At 42.4% G+C, this 10,548-nt stretch overlaps 1 long non-coding RNA gene across 2 annotated transcripts in view; it reads right to left on the bottom strand.

Moving 5' to 3' along the window:
- Nucleotides 1-1,077: 1,077 nt before the first annotated feature.
- LOC121089009 overlaps nt 1,078-10,548 on the bottom strand; it is a 49,206-nt gene continuing 39,735 nt past the window's right edge. For both annotated transcript variants that reach the window (XR_005828100.1, XR_005828101.1), the window contains 2 exons: nt 6,083-9,327; nt 1,078-3,616 (listed from right to left, as the gene is read on the bottom strand). This is a non-coding gene — a long non-coding RNA (uncharacterized LOC121089009). The remainder of the gene's footprint in view (nt 3,617-6,082; nt 9,328-10,548) is intronic.

The following is a 10,548-nucleotide window of genomic DNA, read 5'->3' as shown; positions in this document are numbered from 1 at the left end:
TTTAAGACACGAGGAGGGCTTGGATCACCCTCAAAAACATCACCGTGGCCTTGCACAGAGGGCAGAACAGGGCTTGGCAGAACCGCTGAGGAAAGGAAGGGACTGACCACTTGCTTGCCAAGTCAGATCCAAGCCTCCTCCAGCTCTGTGATGTTGCAGCCTGGCAAGGTAAAAGAAGACAGAAAACTATGGCTATGACGTGATATCTAAAGCATAATGAAAAACCGGAAGAAAGTAACTTAGATAAAATAATGCATCATTCAGTCCTTTTGGACACAGAGTAAATTACTGTGTTAGTTAGTTATACATTCGTGTGAGTCGATGGACACCAGCTTGTGCGCCAGCCACAAGTGCTTGAGTATGGAGATAGGGTTCCTTTAAACGAGTACCTCAGTGATGTTTGCTGAACTGCCGTACCACAGAAGATTGCATACATCCATCTGACTAGTACTGTAAATGTCTGAACAATTTTAATGTTGCCTTTCCCTCTAATAAAACTGTTAGTTTTAGAGCCACAAGAATAAACTTGACCTCTTCTTTCATATGCTAGTAACTAAAGAGATGATCTCCAGAGGGGTCCTTCCTAGCACTGTTTTTTTTAAGATCTGTCATGTGTAAGAGTTTGTTTTAGGCTCAGTGAAATCAAAGTGCATTGTGTGCTGTCTTCCACCAGTCTTGGTAGTATTGACAAGAAACTTAGCAATTCTTTTCTCATTCTGGAGCCTGAAAAATAAAAAACTCTAAATTTCCATACTGGCCCGCACAAAAAGTGCTTAGAATTAGAAAGTGTGCACTTCTAAAATGGCATCTAGCTGTCCATTCCTTACATTTTCCTTCAGAAACCCTAATTCTCCAAAAACTTATTTGGTGGTAATTTTGTTTCTTAAATATCCATTCAGAATGCAAACCTATCAGCTGCATCACCTCACAGTCTGATTAGGGCTGCTAAGACTATGAGGCACATTAGATTTAAGTGATGTAGGTAATGCACAATGCTTCACCAAAGGGTGCAGCAGTACCAGCTCATTACAAGATCATTCAGCTTCAATACAGATTTTATAGAAGTAGATCATAATATGAAACTAATGGCTTTTATTGCTGGCTTGACAGCAGAAAAGTATTAATAGGCAAACCACAGCCTCTGAATACCTGTAGAATATGGAGTACTAATAATCAAAAAGTACCAAGTTATTTAAAAATTCAGTAAAGTTCATTATTAATTAGACATAGATGTGTTATTCCACCTCTAGTAATTCTTCTGGTTCGTTCTTCTGATACAAACTTTGGGGTCTGTACCCATAAAATGCTGAAGGCTGCTGTCTTTCAGGAGTAGCATGGCTTTGGTCTATAACCAGAACAGGTCACAAGTCCTGGCAGATTACACATCATGGTGATAATGGTGCATTCCTTGAGGCACTCAGACCTCAAAGAGAAGGTCTGGTTGCAGCTGGGTACCTCTGCATGCAGCAGTTCAACAAAGCTGTCCCCTGGGGCTGCAAGCAAGGACAAGTCAGCAAATCTGCCTTGCGGTCACCTAGTTAGCAGACTGAAGATGGCGGAGGAATCAGATGCAGCCTCTCTGGACTGCTGGACAGGACTACATTGTCCTTTATCACCTCTTTATAGAAAGGAAAGTGGTAGCAGGGAGCCACCAGGCCTGGGGTCCTTCCCATGGAGGTCAAGGCTCTGAGCACAGCACTGCCAGAGCACCGGGCACACAGCAGAGGGACACCTCCACCACACAGGGAGGGACAGAAATGGGTTATATCAGGCTGTGGTCAGAGACAGGCTGAGATTTCAACTGTTTTGACTGAAGTAAGTCAATCTGAGGTTTTTTGACTGAAAGCAGGAACTAAGAAATTTCTTTCCAAAACTGAGCAGATGATGCAAGAATTCAGTAATTAGACCTTGCAGCTAAGAGATATCTCATTCAGTTGTCTTCTCCCCTTCGAATTATTTTAGCCTCCTCTGTGCCACTTTCACAGGGGTGGCAAAACTTGAAAGCTTAGTTGTACGGGTTGTCATTGCTTTTGAAATAAAAATGCAACACACGGGCAGGTTAAGGGATGATTTTGCTTAAAGCCAAGAGGAGCCAGAAGTCCCAGTCAGAGGACCTGTCAGTCTGTAAGCTGACCACAGCCTCTGGAAGGAAAATAGCTCAAAGGAAAATTGTGTTGCTTCAGATAAGCAGTTTTCTGTTAAAGGTTAAAGGTCTAGTGTTGCAGTCAGCTGGTTTGGATAGTGCTGTGAGAACTGGTGCCCTGTTGAGAAAGAGAGAGAGATTGAGAGAGAGAGGGAAAGAGAGAGAGCCCCGGATGTAGGAGAGGCAAGATGCAGAGTGGACTTGCCTGAAGAGGATGAAGAAACAGCACGGACAGTAGCATCCGACCAATGGTAAAAGCCTTGTTGCAGCCGGCTAGTGCTGTAACAGTGTAGTTTGTTTTTAATCAAAAATAAACTTTTCATGGCCTTCACAAATCTAGATAACCAGTAGGTAACCTGCAACTCAGCTAAGCAGAAATGGCTTTGGTCATCACTAGAGCAAACAGGTGTGACATGGGAAAGAGTGAGTAGAGGGACTTCCTCCACAGGCTATGCCAATAAAACTGTGTAACATGAACATGGGCTGAGGTGGGAACATTTCATGTATGGATATTTCTCCATTCGTGTACAGTTATCCTCTCCTCACAGTGCAAGTGCTTCAGTTCCTAACCAGCCTGGGCCTCTTCCACATAACTCCGTCCGGCTTATCGAGGTCCTTCTTGTGCAGGGTTAGAGCATGAGATAACTGGATCCAGTATTCTAGATGTGGTCTGATAAGTCACATCTCTCAACCTGCTGGCTGTGCCACTGTTTGTGCAGCCCAGGAGGCTGCTGGCCATGCTTGCTGCCAGGGCGCAGGGCTGCCCCATGCTCAGCTGCCCACCAGGGCCCCGGAGAGCAGCTCCCAGCCTGGGCTGCTGCAGGGGTGTCTCCTTCCCAGGGGCAGCACCGCGCATTTGTCCTTTGGTATAGTGTCCGTTGTAGCTGTCTGTTAGATGAATGGTTGAACCTTAGACCCATGAATGACAGTTTTGTCTAAATCGTTTTACATCTAAGTTCTTTTCCCCTTATATTATGAATAACAATATAAACCTGTTAAAACAATTCCAGATTTATTAGAAATACCTAGCCAAAATCTTTTTCTATGTTTATAAACATTGATTAATTTCTCTATACACATGTATATCTTCAAAACATCCTTCAGTCCCTTTGCGGCTGCACATAAGCAATACAGTTGTCATGCCAGAGCATGTCACTGTCCCCTTTGTCACACCTAACAAATATATTGGCAGACGAAGAGCCCCTCGGCCTCCCCATGGTGGGGCAGGAAGAGCCCTCCTCCAGGACTTTGTCACTGAAGTCTTGTTTTCCATGTAGGAGCAAGCACAGGTTTAGGGCAACTGAAGTCTATTTTTCCATTGTCTTCTGCTAACCCCTGCAAGATCTTCTCAAATCCCAGCTACTCTTTTCCAGAGCTAGGTGGTGCAGTCTCTGCATCTCCTCATAGCACAAGGTCTCAGGCAGCACTTTCGGAAGGGTAGTGCTCTTAGCTAGCATGAGTTCAGTCTTTTTCCTGGACAAATGAGAAAAAAAATCAGTGACCAAACTTCTGAACAGTGCTGACCAAATTCAGTCCCCACAGACATCTCACTAAAATCCCTTTGAAAGCATGACATGAGTAAAGGTGCTCCTTCAGCAAATCCTTCTCAGCATCACCTGGAAGTACATACTGAACATTGCTGGCATGGTTATGTGACAAGATCTCCATTTAGAAAGAGTAAAGCTGTTATGTGAAAGGAAGGTCAAATATTTAAAATTCTACACACTCGGAATGAGGCTCCACCTAGTCTGGTATCTGAAATGTCAGCTTAAGAAAAGCTAAGTAAAAGCAAAGCAATTACACAATGTTTCTTTCACAGGAACAACTCCCTTTCTAGTAGTTTCAAGTTTAGGAACATGCTTAGCTGCAGCTTACATTTGGATCAGGCTCACTGATGAGCCTCTTAGTTACAAATTTGTCATTACTAAGTCATTTTTATTTGTGGTTTCTGTAAGTTCCTATTGGAATGAGTACCCCAGTTTAACTATGCTTTAGGTATGTGAAAAAATTCACCCATAACATTAATACGGAACCCCACCGTCCACAGTAAAATGAAAATAAAATTTCGTCTTAAAAGCAAAGTGTAATCTTGTGCTGCAATACTATTGGTTATATTTTCCTCCTTTTTATGTGAATAACTGTCTGTGTTTTAAATGACAGAAATGGAAAAGGTGGCAGGGAGTGTATAATTTCTTTCAGGTAGCTCTCTTTTATACTTGATACAGCACACTAGCATGTTTGTATCTTTCTAATTGGAAAGCATCCATTACAAGAGGCATCCAGATGGAAGAGGGGCTTGGAATCAGCTCACTGGTGGCGGTGGGCAGCCAGTGGCCAGGCAGGGGAATGACCTGCTGCAAAACCAGCAAAGACCCTGGCAGGTCATCACCCACTGCAGAGGCAGCACCAAGCTGAAGCTGCTGAATTGCTCCTATAAATGCAGCACCACGCAAAAAGCACCTGGCTTATATCTGGCTTAGATCTGGAAGCAATTTGACTGCTTTTATGTACCACAGACTGATAAACATCCTGCAGAAGCTCAGCTAGATCCCACTTCCCTACCCCATGGGCTTATCAGTGAACTCTCACCAATGCCTTATCTTTCCTGCTCCAAGCAGCTGATTCAGTGCAGGGTGGCCATATCCGTATGATCCCATCTGGGTGACTCCTGGCATGCACAGCTACCCACAGCAGTGACCCCTCATAGCCCATGGCGTGGGGCATCCCACAGCTCTGGCCAAGCTGCTGCTCCACGCCGTGGGGCAGTGCCCACCATGCTCCATCTGGGCTGGCTCCTTGGAAACACTCAAGCATCTCCCCACACACGCACAGGCTGGATTTAAGCATTTCCATTAAGCTGGAGATCCCCATTCCCCATGGAGCAAGTAGCTGGCTAAATGTGCTCCCATCAGAAAGGTCATGCTCAAACCATTTGAAAAGAGCTGGAGACAGAAATTTTAATGTTAGCACTGGGCCTTCTGCGACTGACTTCTGGTGTGGACTTTGGCTTGTTCTGTAGACCTCAACTGGACCTGAAGAATCAAGGCAAATCTGAAGAAAATATATTTCAGAAATGATAAGACTGTGAAATGGTCATTTCTGGCAGTTTTTGCATTATGCACTGAAGATTGCATCATTTAATGTATTTCTAAGTCGTGACAGTGAAAAACTTGTCTTTGGAAGACCTGCAATTTGCTTGGAATAAACAAAATACCAATTTATAAGATAAACTGGTGGAACAGAACAGTCAATTTTTAGTTCAGGCACTAACTCAAGCACAGTCGGTGAAGATTTCTCAAGCTCACTCAATCCAGACTGCAGACAGAACTTCCAGTCTGCTGAGCCCTGCTCTTTTCTGTTTTTGCAGCATGTGTGGTTTATTGTTATTTCAAATTTTTTTTGTTAAATATTGAGAATTCTGAGACAGAATTTTCTTCCCACTGGCACATGACACATTGTGGTTAAATCTGCTAAAAGGAATGTGTATGCACTGTGAGCAATCCAAATGAGGTCAGCAACAGAAGGAGAGGTGAGTATGCAAAATAGATGCACAAAAATATCATGAACAGTTATGCTAATTAAATTATTGTACTAATTAGAATGAAAAACCAGCCAAGAAAAACTGTCAGAAGAACCAGTGGTTGGTTGCCATTGTTATTTTCTAGAGTCCTTCTGTTAAACATTCACATGAAAAAAAAGTGATCATAACTTCAATTCATAACTGTTCTTGCATGAGACCACAAATCCCTCCATAAATTAAAAAACAAAAATAATAAAAAAAGTTGGTTTTTTCTTAGGGATGGACCAAAAATGCCAAGTGCACCAAGGATCTGGGCATGTTCCTGTGTTCATCAATCTATGTGCACCTCTCGCCCTGGTAATCAGCAGTCTCCACGGGCAGCACAGGGCTGTGCCATGCATGAAAAAGTGTTTAATTACCTGGCACAGGTCTGGAGCATTGCTTAGCATTTCAACTGGGGACTCAGCAGAGCTAAGCATAGGAGTTTGGTACTCAAACCAGCTCACTGTCAGCATCACACAGCCTGGGCACATCTTGATGTCTTGTGGTCTTTAACTGGAAAGAATTTAACTAAAAGCTCAACATTACCACCGTTTCAGGAGTAAGGCATAAAGACAAGTGATGGGCTTTGGTTGACAGGAAGCTGGTGGCTGAGATAAAATCAGAATAGTGATTCTCTGAAGGAGTGGTGCCCCTTTTCACTGTTTTGCAAACCTTTCCAGCTCTGAGGACAGTTCTGGGCTTGACCTTCCAGGCTTTCCTTCTTCCCTCACTACTTGAGTCTTACATCACTGCTTGAGCCTATTATTAAAATCACAATACCAGAAGGAAAAATTTTGAAATAATCTTCTGGATTTTCATATTCTTTACATCTTTGGATGGGAGGAAACATAATGAAAGTACCAGACACACATACATTATTCAGGGAAGTGACTGCTGCATCATACAAACCCGTGCCAGGGTTTGTGAACCACAATGGAAATAAGTGGATGTAGTTCCATCTAAGCTGTGTTTCCTTAGCATGCTTGGTCACCATCCCAGACCATTACCATTCCACAGGACATAGCAATGATAGTTGTCCCATGATTCTACCTATATGTACATAATACAAGTTTTTGTTTTAATGATTGAAGGACTGATCTCATGGAAACCACAAACCTATTTGGTTTCTCTCGTAAATAATGCCAGGGAGCAGGAAGGAACTGAGGATACCTCAGCAGAAAACGAGAAGTCCAACTTACTTATGCTGATCAAGCATAGCTTGTCTTAAGCCGAGATAGTGTTTCCTCATGAGATCACTGGGAGCTTGTGAAAAGTCTAGTAACAAATGTGGGTGCTTTTCAATAACCATTTTACAAAAAAGCAAGTAGAGCAGAAGCATCACTAGCTGCCTAGTGAAATAATAGCATCATTATAAATGGCATCAAATCTCAAGGCTCGTTTTGTCAGTAAAACTTTATTCTGCATTCAGAGCAGTGATTATTGCATCCTTTTACAACATGAGTCCCTTAGTCTTGGCTCATGTGCAGTATGTTTTAGTTCTAATGAGAGTTTAGGTGAATAGAACTGGAATTCTCCATTCATATGGTATTAAAGGCACATCTTCACCTCTTGCAAACAAGGTTTTTGAGAATGTTGTTTGTACTCAACTTGTAATGGTATGGCCTAATCTGAAGAAGTAAGTCTACTGATAGTTTTCAAATAGCTGATCATAATGGTCACATCCTAGATTTTGAAAAGTGCACAGAAATCCTATTACCCTCACACAAGTAATCAGAGCATTCTTCACACCCCTATGTATAGTAACAATATTTTTGGTGTAAACAGGTTCCTGGACAGCAGATGTACTTACGTCTTTGCTCTGAACTCAGGTCATTAGGACATTACTAGCACAACAGTTTACAAATGTTACTCCTCCCAGTGTAGCCAAAGCAGTTCTATTAGAAGCTGTGCTGAGAATAGCAGTGATTTAGCATTAGACAACCAAGTTATTTTTATTTTGGTGTTAAATGGGGAAGTTGGTGTTAAATGGGGATGTTACAACCCGTTTGGTGTTCCAGGCTAAGCAGGTGAAGTGGTTAAATGTTTTATTATCCAAATCAGAACTAAGAGATTTCCATTTAGCACCATTTACTTTTGGTATTTCAGTGTGAAAATGAAACAATCTTCACTTGCAGTAGATTGGGATGAGTTTCATTGTTTCATTTTCTATGTGCCATCTAGATTTGAATCTATCACAGCATAAATATAGGTGACTAATATTCTTCTCTCAGCTTTATAAGACTAATTACCTCTTTAGTCTGTAACGCAGTCAACCGTATCTTCTTTGGTCTTTTTGCTTATATTAATTCATTATATATGATTAAGCTTTGTAAAGAAATAATTTGTAATTGAATTGGCATAACAGAAGCTGAATGTAAAAAAAACCTTGGCAAAGTGCCCATGTTAGTATATTAATTCTGCCAAGTGAGTTGATAATAAGGTTGAACTGGATTTGAAAGATTAGAGTCTTGGCTTAGAAGGACATGAAGGTTAGTTCCATACAGTTCTTCAGCTGCTTAAAGGGAGCCAGTATTTGAGTTTTTCTCTGTACTTTTGTGATGAATTCTTTCTATAATCTTTCTCTGTGGAGAAAAGGGTGCAAAAAATAAAATTTTAAATAAAAATAACTGAAGATTTATTTCCATTAGCTTTGGATGCCGAAATTGATCCACACAGTCCCAAGGTTTATTAACTGAGAAGCTTATGTGTCAGGGCCTGCCGGATAACTGATAGGGTGACCTACATGCTGTGAGAGCATACCCAGACTGATCAACTTTAAATGTTTTTATTTTATTCTGCAGGCTGTAGGCAGAAGTACATGGCAAAATTAAATTAAAGAGGTCAGTGAGAGCTGCGCTGTTGATTCCTTCACTGATTTTGCAGAAACTGTTTCTGCCTGTTTTAACTGCAAGACAGGCTGCACAAATGGTTGAAAATAGAAGTGACTGCAGACAGAAAGAAAGAAAACTAGGAGAAGCAGACAAACACAACCCTGATGAAATCAGCAGCCTTCTCAGGTCATCAGGTTTGTCTGTTTGATGGATGATCAAGCCCTGTTTGCAGCTTCTATTGCCTGTTTCATATTTATCATCCATAAATCAAAAAATCTTGGCAAATTCAAATGTATTTGCAATTTTGTTAAGACAGATGAAGAAAATAACTTTTGGTGTTTGTTTCTTTTGAGCCACACTATTATAAAGCATTGCATGAATCCTATTAAAAATGTCTCGCTGTTATTCCATGATTACATCTTTACGTGCCTGCTGTTTTTCTCCACACCTGTGGCACCCAGGTTATACATTTGTATAATAAGCCCAAAGCAATGCATGAAAGTGAAGAAACAGAACTATTAGTCCAGTACATCCAGAAATACTGTTGAGATGGATCAGACCATTTTAAGTCAAAGGTTCGGGGGTAGAAACTGTGGAAAGCCATTTCATCACAGTGTTTGCTGTCCAGATACTACCGATGGTGAAGATTTTGTTTGATTCTTCTAACAGCCTGAGCCAGTTAAACGAGCCTGGAAATTCATGCTTGTCTGGGGGTCTTCTGAGGGCAGGTGGCTGGAAGGAGACCTCCAACAGAGTCTGGATACTCTTCCATGAAAGGTTCATGCTCTGCACTGTGTAAAAGAAAACTGATACTTCCTTTTAACAATCAAAATGCTGTTTGGATGGCAAGAATCGGCTCTGTGTCTTGAAGCTAGGAGTAAGTTACTGTAATTGCTTTGTAAGACGTTGTTATCAGTCAGAAAGAGGACTAGGCTCTCTGTCTTTCACTTTCTCCTGCCCTTACTTGGCTCTAATTACAGCAATGCTTTAAGTAGGTGTCACCCAGCAGAAACTTCTCCTTCTAATGTGGCTGGCAATTCAGTAAATCTGGATGTCAAGGGCAGAGAAGAAAAAAGTCAGGAGTTCTGGGAGCTGCTGAATAATCAGTCTCTGCTCCCTTTCAGATGCCACAGAATTCTCCTGCCCCATTTCCCTGCCAGAAACATGAGCCAGGTGTTCACGGTGAGGAGAAGAAACCTGAACTACAGCAGTCAACAGCCTGAGGTGCAGAGGTGTGGAAAGCAGCCCACACAACAGCTGTGTTTTTCCTCCAGAAGCCTTGGAAAACCCTGGCCCTTTCTGCCCACCCCATGTCCCGGCGTGACCCACCCCAGGGCTCACAGCCAGCACACAGCCTGGTTCCCGCTGAGCAGAGCAGGGCAAACTTAGCACATTAGCTCCCATTTCTCTGCCCAGCTGACTGGACCCAAAGCCAAACAGAGTGGAGGGAACATGTATCTGTACACCCTGGTATGAGCTGGACTGGGGAAGGTGAAGCAGACGTTCCCTTCTCCCAGCTGTGGCAAAGGGGCTGTAAGGGGCTTTAAACTCACACAAGAGAGGAAAAAAAGAGGCCAGTGGGGTGGTAACGTTGTAAGGCACCTTTTCCAGACCTGCCAGAGCCATCACTATTGTTTTGTAACGAGCTTTCTTCTCTCTAGAAAACGTATTCAGTAACCAAGGGTTGTGGGTATGTTCCAGCTGTGGCCTTGATCCCTGCACAGGGGATCTTCATCTCTGCAAAGACCTCCTTGAGGTTTCCCTAGGTGAGCATGACTAAACTTCTTGATGTGACAAATTACCCAGCTACTAAAGGAGCAAAGGACAGGACAAGGGCAAAGGAGAGAGCAAAAGGTTTCCCCATTTCCTCTGGGCTTCTAGCACAAAGAAGGTGCAAGGTCAATGTATTTCACCACCTTCCTCTAATGTGTAATTTACAAAAGAAAGGCCACAAAAGGATGACTTACAGAGTTTAACGGTCCACAATTTGGTCATGGAGATATGTTGCAATT

This window comes from Falco naumanni, chromosome 5 (assembly GCF_017639655.2).
Source record: "Falco naumanni isolate bFalNau1 chromosome 5, bFalNau1.pat, whole genome shotgun sequence".
Taxonomy (NCBI): domain Eukaryota; kingdom Metazoa; phylum Chordata; class Aves; order Falconiformes; family Falconidae; genus Falco; species Falco naumanni.
The sequence above is the reverse complement of the archived record's forward strand: the minus strand, read 5'-3'. Positions and strand labels throughout refer to the sequence as shown.